We start from the raw sequence: 14,944 nt of genomic DNA on the forward strand, positions 1-14,944 counted from the left end.
GATTAGTAGAAGTGCGTGCCAAAGGGGGCAGTTGGGAGCAGCCTGGTGAAAATGTTACAAACAGCTCCTGCGAGACCCATTGAGCCAAACAGGACTGTGTTAAAAACAATCCCGCACCAGCAGCCACAAGTAGTTACACCTTATCCTCAGCTGGCTGCCCACACCGCACCACCTCTCTGTGACATCCATACAGCGCTTATTGCCGCGACAGCCCGTGGTGCAGCTCAGGCTCCTGCAACGCCGCCAGCAAGCGCAGGCCTGATCTTTTATCCTGCATCTAGGAATTAATCTCGTTAAAGTGTCATCACTGAGATTTGCAAACATACTTTATCAAAGTAGAATACTTTTATCAACACATCTGCATACCTCATCTTGAGAGACAGTTACAGTCTATCACTATATTCCCAGCAGCACATAAAGCATGTGTACATAGGGCCAGACACACTTGGCCCATACCCTTCCATGGCATCCGAACTCCAAATTATGCATAAGCTGAATTCTGATCTGGTCCTGACCAATCTGACCAGATGTCTTATCTAGTCCATTGCTTCACACAGCAAAGATTCCCCAAACACCGCGCTCCCCGGTTCTACGTGCCGTTCGCTAAGTGCTGCATGGGGCAGAGAACTTGGTTGCCTTCTCAAAGCGAGCCTGGAAACACAGGACAACACACCACCTGCCCCATCCCGACTTTTCCTTACATTTTCATTACGTTTCATGAGCAACATGGAATGAGCCCAGGCATTAAGGCCAGGATTTCAAACGCTCTTACTTTTATTCCTGTTTGTGAGATTTTGTATAGTTCGTTCTCAGCTGATGGTGCATGTCCTCATATACGGATGCAGTTTTTCAGATGTTTGATTCAGATTGTGGATCATGGTGGATATCATGTGAAAATTCTTAGTTTTCTATCCTTAGATTCTACACAGGATCCACCGACAATTGTGTCAATTCTTTCAATTACAATGGAAAAATAAACTGTAAGCTCTCTAGTTTAACTGATGTCCTGTACATTACATATGCACAGCATGTGGAATATTGGGTTCCTCACCTTTTAGTGAGAGACCTTGTATAAAAGCATCACAAAAAGAATCATAGAATGGTTTAGGTTGGAAGGGACCTTGAAGATCATTAAGTTCCACCCCCCAGCCACGGGCAGGGACACCTCTCCCCAGCCCAGGTTGCTCCAAGCCCCGTCCAATCTGGCCTTGAACACCTCCAGGGATGGGGCAGCCACAGCTTCTCAGGGCAACCTGGACCACCCTCAGAGTGAAAAATTTCTTCCTAATATCTCATCTCAATCTTCCCTCTTTCAGTGTCAAACCGTTCCCCTCGTCCCACGGCTCCCCTCCCTGACCCAGAGTCCCCCCCAGCTCTCCTGGAGCCCCTTTAGGCACTGGAAGGGGCTCTGAGGTCTCCGCGGAGCCTTCTCTTCTCCAGGCGGAACCCCCCCAACTCTCCCAGCCTGTCCTCCCAGCAGAGGTGCTCCAGCCTCCAGCTGAATTATACTTATTAACCATTGTAAACTGGATCAGGCATATATCAAAGAGTTCATATAAAATGACATTAAATAGCTACAGAGTTAGAAATTATTTCTTTTCTTCACTGCCCTGGACAAGTTTCAAACTGGCTGCCTGTCAACCTCTCTGTCTACCTTACTACTAATGACTTTTTGAACTCAGTAACGTGTTTACAGAATTAAGCAACCAAAAGTTATGTATTTTGTTTGTATAATTTGTCCTGCAATCATACAAAGTGCAAAACCTCTTCAGGAGTAGGAGCGGGACCTTTACATTGCACTCATGTTTTCATTCTAGTCATATAACTAATACAAACAACATCTCTCCTCCCTCTCCAAACATCTCAACCCTCTCTCCAAAACAAGAACATGAGAACAAAAATCTAAATGTCATTGTCAAGGAGTACAGCAACTAAAAATTCCCTGTTGTGCGTTTGGCTTGGTAGACAGTTTAATACCAAGGTTTTATCCTTTTAATGTTTATGAAAACCTTGTGTCAATTTAAATAGATCTTTACAAAACAGGCAAAATCTTGCAAACCTCAGGCAAAAACGTCACAGAGAATGCTGCTTGAGTAAAGACTATTGCGTTTAGACAAGCAATGTTACTTCTTTCTTCTCTTGATTGTGCAGAAAGTATTAAAGCAATGGAAAAAAGAGAAATCCAAACAAAAGCAACACAAAAGTAAAACCCCAAAACAAAAAGCCCAGCAAAACAGAGCCGTGTACCAGAGAGAGATTCATTCCCCTCCAAAAACGATGGGAAAGAAAAACCCCACACAGGAGAAGCAAGAGGCGGATCACACCCAACAGACAGCCAGAAAAACCTTCCAGTGCCACAGAGATGAGGGCAGAATCAGGCCTGGTAAAGAATTATGATCAGGAAAATATATTAAGAGGCCATTGTGTTTGCAAAGTCAAGCATTCGTTAATAAAGGTACAGTTCAGGGTGTCAATATGAATTAAATTCAATGCCAGTTTATGCTGATATAAATTAAATTCAGCAGCCTTTTCAATGTGCATTGTAAATCCAATATTGTGAAATAACTCGCCATTATTTTCCGTAAGAAACACACCTAATTCAACTCATTGAGTAGTTAATACATTTTTAATGATTAATAGTTAGTGCATAACACCAAGTTTAGCAAAAAAAAAAAGCCCAAAACATTCCAACCAAGAAGAAAATGCAATTTTTTTAACTGCTATATGAGTATTCTATAAACACCATTAAATTTAGCTGTGCAATACCCACTGCAGTAGGTGGCATCATTTTGTTTATTTGACAATTGCTAACTTAAGAGAGAGAAGAGAATTATAACTCCATTGACCAAAACCAATTACTAAATTTCAATGCCCACTTTAAAAAAGCACAAGCATTTAGCTTATTTATAACAATATATGCAGCTCACTTCTCCCTTCTGCAAATCTGGCTGCAGACGTTTTATGCCAAGCACCCAAACCCAAAAACTACGCAATTACTGACCTAATTCGTAGTTTAAGCATCTCATCCACAACAACTCTGGAGTCAATGGAGACACTAGAATTTATTTCTGAGAATTTGGAGAGGATAAATTAGGTTGCAGAAGACAAAAAAAGAGCCAATCGCAGCCTACCTTCAAAGAAGAAGCCGGGAAATCTCCACCATTCATCTTCACTTCACTCCCTGGAAAATTGTTCAACAATTTGTTAGAACCTTAAAATAACATGGACAGAACTAGCCTATAATTACCAAGAACAAACCACAGCACACCAATTTCTTTCAGTGATAAGAGAAGACTTTGATCAAAAGGGCAGAAGTAGAAGGGAACATGTATCTTGGTCAGAGTGAGAAGTCTGATGTGCCTCACAACTTTCTCGAAACTAAGCATGCAGTCTATATAAAACAACCGTAAGTTTGGTGTAAAAATATCTACAAAACTATTAAATCAAAAAAACAGTGATGTAAGGATTCACTGACAAATCGGAAGGATGTTTCCCTGTAGCTCCATAGAAGTCTGCTATGGATCCGTATTAACAAGCGATTTCAGTACGAGTGAAACAGAGAATAGCCACATTAAATCTACAAACAATAGCAAAGCAGGAGTACCGAGTGTTATGGATTACGGGATTATGAAAGAGAAGGGATTATGAAAAAATGGAGAAATTTGGAAGCGGAGGGGTGTTATTCCTAAAATAATACCGCTGTTACCAGAATTAGCCTGGAAGCTAGAAATGTCTAATGTGTTTTAAACAAAGTTTTTGGAACTCCTTTCTGAGTTTGTTTATCTGGATATTTGTTCCCAACCTGTTGTGGAATCAGAGGCAGGCTGAAAAGCCTTAGTGTGAATTTGTCTTAAAGCAGTGTGGAAGGAGGTCTGGACGCATTAATTGATGCCAAATATGCCAAATTGGCAAAGCGATCACCTGCACCACAAATGTTGACAGCCGCCTTCAAACTTCATTGAGATTTGCCAACCACGTTATTGCTCTTTAATTGTTATATAAAATACTACATCTATATGGTGATTCCATTGGCAACCAGTGCTAGATACCTACACATGTAATAATAAATGATGCTTTTGACAACTTTCAAATTTTATCACAAATCTTACAATAGAGATTTTTCTTAAATCCCGCAGTCATGCTATCAGAAGGAATCACAGTTTTTCTTTTACGAGGCAATATGCTAAGCCTCAGCTTTACAGAGCTCTCAGCTTGAAGCTGAAAGAAGTACAAAATCCCTCACATTTATTATTTTTAATAATTTCATAATGCTTAAAGAAATTGCGTAATCTTGGAGAGCCCAATCTTTTACTTCAAGGTTGATAATAATGAAATGACAACAACCAGATGTTTAGAGAAACGGCAAAGGGAAATCTCAGCTGGGACTTGACAAGACAAACAAAACCAATGATTAAAAAGACAGACATTTTTATAGCCACAACAGCTTCCTGCAGAGAAATATCTTGATTCTGGGCCAAATCCCCCAGTCCTGTAGGCTAGAGGCCTCTAACTCTATTTTTATTAAGATTTCCCTTGAGTAGGTTTCTTCTGCAGTGGTAGGTTATTTGTGTAAGTAATTAGCGCCTGTTTTGTGGATTATATTGTCATTCTTTCAGGACTAGTATTGTTAGCTGTCAGTAAAACATTGGCGTGTCTTCGCAGCTTTTTAAGGAAAGGAGTCCTGCTCCTTATGTGTACCTTTGCTGCTCAATTAGGCGCTCTCAAGAATAGAGCTCTGCATTAGCTGAGGAGCTGTACCGTCACTCGCTTTAGTACCCCTTCAAATGTTGGGTGCCCTCTAAAAGGACACGTTGAGGTTTGATCTGCCTCGGTATTTACCCGTTACACAAATGTGTAAAGAGCTTGGAATTGTGATACACCTCTTGGCCAAACAGGAACAGTGTGGACTCTAGGGATATCTTTTTTTCAGAGGGCGGTTTCTTTTCAAGGGAGTGTCTTTATAAATGTAAGGCCAAGTGCATACAGCAACAGTTAATTAAGTCCTGCAGGACATCATACTGTAATAGCTCATTTAAGTAAAAATTAAAAAAAAAAAAAAAAGACTCCTTAGAGACCAAACAACAACAACAACAAAAATGTACTCCTTACCTCTCTGCACCATATTAAAACAGCTCAGTGGATTTTTATCCTGAAAAAAAGAAATGTAGGGGGATTTTAACAATTTTTAGCAATCTTCAAAGAGACAAGCGGTGACTGAGGCTTATGCATTTGGCACCTATGTGGTTTAAGTAACTCCTGGTCACCCATTCCTATCCGTACACTGTCCACGGGGTTGTACAGGAACAAGAGTGGACAGGGGACAAAAAATTCTACACAGTTACCATAGAGAAATTTTAGAGAGAAGGGAGAAATTTATAGCTGTAAAATAATGAAAATTTGTGCTCTGTGTTACACCTTGTAAATGTAAATGAGTTACAATGTATTTGAGTATTAAATTGAGCATGGAACCAATTAATAAGCATCCTCAGGCATCACAGTGACCCATTTGTGCAAAGCATTAAGGAAAAATATTTAATGGAGGATTCCCCAAATCCAGTCTTTTGAGGTAAAACAAGACATTTGATTTCTGCTTCATGAGGAAGTTGGGAAAAGCATTTTAGAAAGAGCTAGAGACATTTATTTCAATGTTTGTTTGAAAAAGCTGAAAACAAAGTTCAAAACTTTGTATGTCAATTGAAATATAGAACACATGGAGGCTTTAAACATTCAGAACTAAAGAATACCAGTTAACGTTAAATCTATCACAAACAATATAAACTGAACCAAAGTATTAATTCAGTGGGATAAATAAAATGTAGAGACAGTTCTGTAATCAAAGGGAAACAAGGAAATATCCTGTACTTAAAGCAACAAATGAATATAATAAAGAAACTGGAAAAAAGTCAGGGAAAACATCACTTAACTGTAGCATGCTTGGGTGTCCGGAGCAGCCAGCACGCCTTGCTGCGTCAGCCTCCGTCTGCTTTGGTGTACCCGACTCCGCCAATCTGCCACAGGGAAAAAAGAAGTTACATATATAATTTCATTTTCAAATTGTTAGTGGCATTCTCCAAGTTTATTTAATTCAAACTTGTTCTAGAGGAAATTTCTGCTCCCTCAAAATCTTGATTTGTTTTCCTGGCCACACTGTTTTTTGAATATACTTAAAAACTGGGAAAAGTCTACTACATCTTGTTCCCCTTTCAGAGCTGAAGTGCGTCCTTCCAAGGATTTTTCAGTTATTCTAAAACTGCATGTTGAAACTTTTTCACTTTGCGCTGCAGGTGGTTCCAATCTTAGACCCCTGGCAGAAATCCTCATGTGGCAATCCAACACCCCGCCTACCTGCAGAAGCTCAATCCAATATTCCAACTTACTATCTTGGGAACACGTAGTTTATCAACTCAGTTTTCCAACATCAAACTTTTTACTAAAACCTACATTAGATTAGGAGAATGTTTCAGGGTTCATTCAGTGGAGATGCCCTGTTGACTGCCACGCTTAGACTGGTTCGTGCGTGCCAATCTCAACCTGACCTGTTTCTCTTGGGTGACTGAGCCCTGAGGAAAATTGCGGTTTGATCTCTGCACAGGCATTTGCTTTATTTCCACTTCAAGACTTGTTGGTTGCCCGCTTCTTTCAGCCACTGGAGACACCTGTAGTCCAACAGATCTCCTAGATTGCCCCAATGCACTTACTGTTGGCATTTACAGGGCAAAACACAAAACTCCACCTGTGCGTTGGGTTTTAAAGCATAGATAATTCATAATTATCCTAAAGAAATTATTCCTAAAGAAATAGGAACTTTCTTTTTGGAGCAAAAATGTCAGACTCCCATCTTGCTACCCTTGTGAATTTATGCAGCTCAACAGCAACTAACAATTTCTCATTCGACCGTGCTCCCCAGACAGAGAGCTTTCCTTCTGTTCCAGCTGGACACGGCAAAAATGAAAAATAACTCGCCAATGGGGATGTGATTTAAAACAGCTGCATTCTCCCTGTCATGAATTTCATTTGAATTCGGTATCTGCAGAACATACACTGGATAAAGACAAAACCACCCTGGTGAATTTTTATGGCTTTTTTTTTTTTTTTTACTTTGCTTTTACCTTAGGTCGAAGAAACACTGCATTTGCAAGGAAGGAAGAAATCAAGTTTAGGATTAGCAGATGATAATTTTTTCAGTGGTAAACACAATCATTAGTCATCAGTCAGTAATATAAAAGTTCATTGGTAAATCTCTGCTGCAATAGACATCTGAATTCCATTTACAAACTTAATTTTTCCCATCGCTAGCAATGCCAGTGCGGCTGGCTGTTTTCCCCTTCATTTAAGGAAAAAATCACTTTTTAGTCATAGCTTCTGCTTCCAGATTATCTTTTCTTGAAAAAGCAAGTGAAAATTGCTATTATTATATTAAATAATTAAATAATGCTTCATCTAAGGCAGAGCTTCTGAAGCGCAATCAGGAATACAAATGCGTAACTAGCGATAATGATGTTTGTTGTTATTATCAGTGGCATAACCACAGAAGAGAATGCGGCCCTTTGTATTGCGTCTGTATATGATTTATAGGTGACAGGGAGACAGTTAAATGAAAACGCTTCCCTCCAGCATGAGGTGAAGTAGCCTGGTGCATTGTGTAAACCAGGGAGAATGACTGGTAACTCATGAAGACCATCAGAAGAAAATTAATGTGCTTGTTTAATGAACCGCAGAATAATAAATCACGTTCTAGCAACACATGGGTATCACAGCAAGGGGGTCCATTTGGGAAGCATGCTGCTTACCAAATTCGTAAGTGTTTTAAGATAAATAAATAAAATAACATTTCAAAGCATGATGAAGATATAAATGTTAACAGTTATAAAATGTATACTTGTACTTTTGTTAACTATTAATAAAAAACATGCATTATCTGCTTTAACCATGCTATCTTCAGTATTTGGTCTGGTAAAAGCTGCATGTTCCGTCACTCCTAAACTATTCACAACAATCAGTTCATTATTAAAGATATAATCACAATAATAACTTCATTACTAAAGATATGAACCATTTGAATTCACGCTAGGGAGAAACGCAGTCGCTGATGACACGCTGGCTTGACAGTGCAGGAAACTTCGATGGCGCCAATCCAGCGATGCACTTAACCAAATACACAATTTTAGGCATTTATATAGTTGCATTGATTGTGTGCGTATCGTTTAAATACACAGGGTTAAGCATCCACCGAAGCAAAGCCCTCGCACCTGGGACAGCCCCTGACCTCGCTCTGTACGCCGTGCCCAGCGCACGGCCAGGACACCTCCGCTCAGCCTGGGGAGAAGTTTACGGTGATGTAATCCCTGGGCTCCCCCTCGAAGCCATCCCCAAGGGACGACACCTGTGCCAACCTTTGCCGCGGGTCTCACAGAAGGGACCTAAAACGGAGATAAGGAATAGTTCCATCCAAAAGGCCTCTTAACAATTTTTGGACCTCGGGAGTCTCTTTCATCTCTAAACGTACCTTCTGATTGTTGGCGGACACAGCCAGCAACACGTGTTTGAATTGCAGGAATGGCACTGGCCATCGAACACGTTACTTCTTACAGACGATGGGTTTCAGTGCGGTACCGCCACCGCTTCTCCTCACTGTCCCCAAGAAAACCAATGGCTACGGGGCAAAGGCGGCTGGCTTGATTGGAACAGTTTGCCACCGAAATAACCTTGTGGTTAAGCCACCAAGAGCTAATAACAGCATCCATAACCGAACTGCCCATACACCTGTGGACGGGAGCACTGCCTCCTCGCCATCCAGCCCACCTAAAGGCGTCCGGTGGCCCCCGAGACGTGAGGGAAGCCACGGCAGGCGGCAAACCCCACAGACGGCGGTAGAGCCGAAACCAACGCCTGCCACAGGTGGCGGATTTTGGCCAGAGCCCGCCCACGCCGAGGCCGACCGCCCGCGGCCCGGGGACGGCGAGAGGCGCGCGTCGCTCCCGGGCAGCGCCGGCGCTGAGGGGACGGGCGGGGCGGGGCGGGGCGGCAGCGCGCGCCCCCTCACAGCCCATCTGAGGCCATGGCGGCCGCCAGGCCGCGCTAGGCCTCGCGCGGGGACCCGGGACACCCCCACCCCGGCGGCGGCGACGGGACGCCCCCCCGCAGCCGCCCACCGGCCCCGCCACGGCGGGAGGGGGGGGGTAAAGAGGGAGTGAGGGGGGAGGGAGAGCCGCCTTCCCGCACCGCGCCGTCCGCGCCTCGGCCAAACTTCGGCAGGGCCGGGGGAGAGGCGGCGCCCGCCTCCCGGTGACGTCACCGCGCCCGTCCGCCAATCCCCGCGCCGTTCCGCGGCCCAGAAGGAAATGACGTCACCGTATCCCTCCGCCGGCCAGGTCCCCTTTTTGTGTGTGTGTGTGTATGTATGTGTGTGTGTGTGCGCGCGTATGTGTGTGTGGCTGCGGGAGCTGCGTGTGTATCAGCCCGCCGGGCGCGCTTTTTTTCCTTCCCTCTCTTCTGGCCCGGGGGGGGTGGGGGGGGCGGGGGGAGTGAGAGACACACGCAACGCGCGGAGCCGCCCCCCGCGAGAGCGCCGGGAGGCGAGCAGAAACAGGGATAGGCATAATTCCTCCTCCTCCGCACCGCGCTCGGGGGTCCCGGGGGCTGATGCCACCTGCCCTCCCCTGCCGGTCGCCTCGCCCGGAGAGCGGCGGAGCGGGGGCCCTTTAAGAGCGAGCGGCCGCGGCTGAGGCGGCGGGAGAGCGCGGCGGCGAGGAAGGTGAGGCGGTGCGGGCCCGTTATGTGTGGGGGGGCGGCGGTTGGTGACCGTTGGAACCGGTTCGAACCGCCCGGGTCTGGGGGACAAGAGGGGGTGGGGGGGCGGCCGGGCCGGAGCGCGGCGTACACAAAGCGGTGGCGGCGGCGGCGGCGGGAGGGAGGGCTCGGGGCTGCCGAGGCGGGGGACGGGGAGGAGCCGCGGCGGCGGGTCCCGCTGGGCGGCGGAATGCCGCCCGCCCGCCCGGGCTGTGAGGGGAGGCGGAGGGATCCGCGCACACCCCCTCCCGCCGCCCCGGGGGTGGGGGGGGGGGGGGGGGGGCGGCGGTGAGGCGCAGCGGCGGCTCCCTCCGCTCCCGCACACCCCCTCCCGCCGCCGCGGGGGAGGCCGCACACAACGGCGGCAGCGGCGGGGTCGCCATCCCCCGGGCGGGGGGCGGCCGCCTCCTCCTCCTCCTCCCCCCGGCCGGCCTCCCCCTCCTCCTTTTCCCATGGCTGGTGCTGGGTGGGCGGCCATGTTGGGCACGGGGATTATTTTTCTCTCTCTTTCTTAGCCGCCACAATACGCGCAGGGTGGGTTTTTGCTTCGCTTCTCCGGAGAAATGCCCTTTTCGTCCCTTTTTGAGGGGAGTTACCGGTGGGGGTGGGTGGGTGGGGGGGTGAGTCTCTGCCCAACCCTTCGCAGGGTGAGCCCCCCCCCCCCCCGCCCCCCGGCCTGCCTCTTCGCCGCCTTGGCAGAGCGGTTCCCCCTCTCCGCCGCCTCCTTGGCCGAGGGGAGCGGGGCTGCCCGGCCTCCCCCTGCCCTGGGCGGGGGGCTCTGCCGGCCCTGCCGCTCGCCGCTCCCTTTGCTGTCATCCTCTGGTGACCCAGAGGGGTCTCCGCGCCGGCAGCCCGCGGCCCCCCTGGAAGGGGCTCTTCCCAAGCACGGCAGAGGAGGTGGAGAGGGGAACTGTTTCTTTTTTTTATTCGTTTCACTGAGCTTGCAGGCCCTTGTTCCTCGCCACCCCGTCCCCTTACGCTGACAAGGAGTCTTGGGTCGCTCGCTGCCCTTGGCCAGCGCTTTCTCCCTGGTAAGCGGCGTGCGCCGACGTACCTGCTCGCCCACCCCGTGGTGGGGTAAGGAATTCAGTTTAGTGGGTTATTCTGGAGAAGGACTGGGATCGCTGAAAGACTTTATGCAGAATACCCCAAGGCTGATCCTCCTGGCTACAGATACTAAAAATTAGATGTTTGGTGTCGTCAAGATGTTTGCCCAGGCCTTGCTGTGGTCCTGCTCCCCTGGGCGCCAGGGGAACCCAGGCTGCTGCATTAGGGCATCCCCGCGCTCTGCTTCTTCCCCTGGCTGGGATGCGACATAAAGCACGTGTGGAGATGGAGGAGAGGCATGGATCCTGCTGCCCAGCACCTTGCAGAAAACACGCAACACATGACAACACACACAGCTTTATTTTTATTAACTTGGCAAGAGTTGCAGCTGTCACCAAGACATACCAAATGGGGCAGGAGTGAGAGATTGGAAGTAGGGGTAGAGGATAGGGGGGGATCTGTTGCTTCTTTTAGGAAATACTTTGCAAGGATATATGAACTGTGCATCTTCCCTACTCTGGTTCTCTGTGAATGCTGTCTCATAGCTTCAGGTTGCTGCAGCTGGTAATATTTATCCTTGAATATCAAGTCAAGCTTACTGCACGCACATCTCTCTCTCAGTTGTATAATTATTAGTGTGCACGAGGCTGTCCTGCAGGGCTGCCCACCCAGAGAGCTTGCTTTCCGTTACTGCTTTAGGCTCTGTCTGGGTGCAGGGTTCTGCAAATGTTCCTTCCAGTTGGTCTTGTGCTTGTGGATAGACGCGGTTACGTTGTTTGTGTGCACCATCCCCACAGCTGCTTAGATATGGTCAGAGAACCTTCAGTGGTCCTCATGCCAGTAGACCTGCACCCACAGTGACACGAGTGGAGCGCTCTATACTGTCTCGGCGCAGAAGAGCCCCTTGCAGAAACATAGCTACGGACGCTTTTGGCCTCTAGAAGCTTCAGGGTAGTCCCATGCTTGCAAAATGTACCAAAAGTACTAAGCCAGTCTGCGGAGACAAATAATCAGAAAGCAATTTGTTTTCATCACACTGCAGTTCAAACTTTAAGGTAGATAACAATCATTATAATTGTGTGTGTAATATTACATTTTAATTAGTAGGCATCACACACTTCAAAGCCTTTAATAAAACATACAGGACTTTTCCTATGAATGCTATCATTTAATGTAATGTGCCTTTTGAAATTATTTCAGTACCCGGCAAAGTCAAGTCAACCACATCAGTCAACAGAAAATGAATTTGCCTTGGCCTGAAGGATGGAACTGTTGAAATCTGGCATTCAGCTCGCGCCGTGCCTTTCGCCTCCCCTCTTCTTTCGGAGGTGTTGCTCATGACGAATAGCCATGTAAACAGTAATGAAAACATCGTCCAATATGTCTTTTCATCACTTAGATTATATCAGTTTTAGGCTGTGCCAGTTGGTCATTAAAAGCCACTGAAGAGCATTATCGTTTTTTAGGGCAGGGATTGCAGCATGTCTTAACAGCAGAAACCTTCATCGTAGGATTCATTTGCATTTAGTGTAACCTCGTTGGGTTTCTGGGTTCTTAAAAAGTTAAGATACAGTCCTTGCTGTTAAGTACACGTTATCGAAAGTGAGTGAGGAAATAAGCAACAAGACAGGAATTCTGTTGAGGCTGGGTGGTCACCTGGGGAAGACAGTGAAGAGAAGAAGTGGCCATTCAGAAGGAGAACTCGGACAAGACAAGCTGATTTGTGCATTAATTTGTGTCCTATCTCCAGCTTATTTGTAGGTCTCTTAAAGACAGACCCTTGGTATTATATTTTAGATTTTTTTTTTCTGGACTTTCAGGAGGGGAGTAGGTTGTTTTATAGCAAGTGGTGAAGAAAATGTAAGGGTCAATTAATTATTAGTATGCATCTTTGGAAAGGATCGGGGTATTGATAGCATTATACCCATGCTGCAGTTAAATCTGCGACGGCAAATCTAGGCTGGTATAAAAGCTGCCAAACCTTTGGCGAGAAGGATGAAGCAAGTTTATACACTTGGTGCTCAAAATGTAGTCCTCTGGGATGTAGGTTAGTACCCAGCCTGCCCTCCGCCTTTCGCTGCGGGGTAGAACCGCCGTCTCCCCTCGTTCCAGTGAGTGCGCCCTGGGTGCGTTTCCTCCCTCCCCGCAGGCCCGGTCGCCAGCCCCCGCGTCCCCTCCCTGGGAGCTGCTGCGCATCCGTCGCAGGGCCGCGCTCTTTGTTCTGGGGCCGCTCTGTGCCAGCGCTGTCCCGAGCTGCCGCGCTGCCAGGTGTGGCATTGGGGAATGGGGTGGAAGCTCTGGGCGAGAACTTGCAGGAGTCACCTTTGTGCTAAAATGCATTAGTCATAGACTTTTGGAAGATGCAGGGCCCATCTTTAAAGTTCAGAAAGTATTTCCTCAGCTTTCATTCAGGTCTTCATCACTGATACCCACCTGTGAGTGTGGGTTCCCCATGGGAGGCAGTTGGGACTTTTTTCTTTAAAAAAAGAAAACCCGATCCTAGTGCGTTAAAGCTGTGTGCGTGTCCTGGTTTGAGATAGAACGAAACCCATTTTCTGTTCAGTAATTTTACTTTTCAGTTAAGTCTCTTCTAACTAACCGCGCTCTCTGAAATTAAGGGTGTATTTTCGGGGCAGTGCCCGCTCCCAGAGCGATAAGGCCTAATGTTTATAGTTAATGCCGAGGGCTGGTATGCGGAGAGGCTCCTGCTTATACTTATTCCCATAACAACCGAGGTCAGCACGCTGTGTCGTGCGCCTGGTAGCGGGGCCGCTCCTGCGGGGAGGCGCGGACAGGAGAGGTGAGCCAGCCCTGCCCAAGGGGCATTCCATCCGTCCGGCGGTGCGCTGGGTGTAAAGCTGAGGGAGCAGCGGGGACAGCCTCTCTCCTCCGTGGCTGGCGGCCGAGGGGGACTCTGTCCCTTCGTCTGCCTTTGAGCCCATCTGTGCATTCCAGAATCCAGATGCCTGCTGGTGACCGTCATCCTGGGAGCTTGACAGTGGTTTTGTATAATTTCGTTATTTTCTTATCAATATTACTATCTTTTCTTTTTATTGTTAGTATTTCATTATAGCTGGTTTAGGGTTTTTTCCAACCCATAACCCTCTCTCCCTCCTTCTCTCTCCTTTGCCCTTCTGGGAAGGGAGAGGGGTTAACAGAGCATCTGTTGTGGCCAGCCCAGCCTGAGCCTTGACTGTGCTCACGCCTGGATTGATTCTCGCTGCACATTCACTTGGTTTTTTATGTTTTAAATTCACAAGAAGGTGCGTATTCTCTTTTGAAAATGTGACTAAAGCTTTAAATTAGGAATTGTGAAGGTTTGGATGTTTTCTTTTAGGGTTAGGATATCTGTTATTTAAAATGACTTAACCTGCTACCCATTTTGTGATGGTGAGAGCGTAAATGTATTTGCATGTGGAGCTCATTCCTGTCCGGAGAAAGGCGATACAGGTGGCTCAGGGGGAGTGAGAGTAGGACCAGAGGTTCTGGGTCCTTCACTGCTCTCTCAAAACTCCCCATTGTGATCCGAGCGAGGCTGATGGACTCTTCTGTTTTTCCATCAGTGAAGTACGTGGCTGTGTGCGTACCTCTATAGGTAACATCACCTTGGAGGGAGGATGTTGTGAAATTCGGGGTAATAGGCTCTGTCCCTCGGGGATAATAGTCTCTGTGCCTCCTCTTTGTTCTGTCTTTAAACAAAATTCAGCTTTTTGCTTTACCAAGTCACCTGTATCATGGAGTACGTATTTATTTCTGACCTGCTAGTGTGCCCTTAAGACTGATTGTGTTACAGATGATTTCACCCAGTAGGCAGAAATTGGGCCACCAGCGGTGCCCTGACAAGTACTGGTTTATTTATACTTTTTTTTTTTTTTTAATTAAAAGCCATAGAAGATGAAGCTTATATAGCAAGAGTAGTGCATCCCATCATGTGAATTTTGAAGAACACTGTGAACGAGTCATTAATTTGAAGTCCTTTTTAAAAAGAAGTGTGTGTATATACAGCATATGTATGTCATAACTTGTTTGCTTTGTGTCAAATAATATCAAGCTGTGAATGAAACTGTAAATATATAAGCACACATCTTTTAGAGATCACTTCAATGGG

General features: G+C 46.7%; 1 protein-coding gene across 1 annotated transcript in view; it reads left to right on the top strand.

Moving 5' to 3' along the window:
• The first annotated feature begins 9,542 nt into the window (after positions 1-9,542).
• The window catches only part of POGZ (pogo transposable element derived with ZNF domain), a 37,418-nt gene continuing 32,016 nt past the window's right edge, over positions 9,543-14,944 (top strand). The window contains exon 1 of the mRNA XM_082496278.1: positions 9,543-9,754. The gene's annotated coding sequence lies outside the window, so the exon portion shown is untranslated. The remainder of the gene's footprint in view (positions 9,755-14,944) is intronic.

This window comes from Vanellus vanellus (genome assembly GCF_965231255.1).
Source record: "Vanellus vanellus genome assembly, chromosome: 27".
In the NCBI taxonomy this organism is placed as follows: domain Eukaryota; kingdom Metazoa; phylum Chordata; class Aves; order Charadriiformes; family Charadriidae; genus Vanellus; species Vanellus vanellus.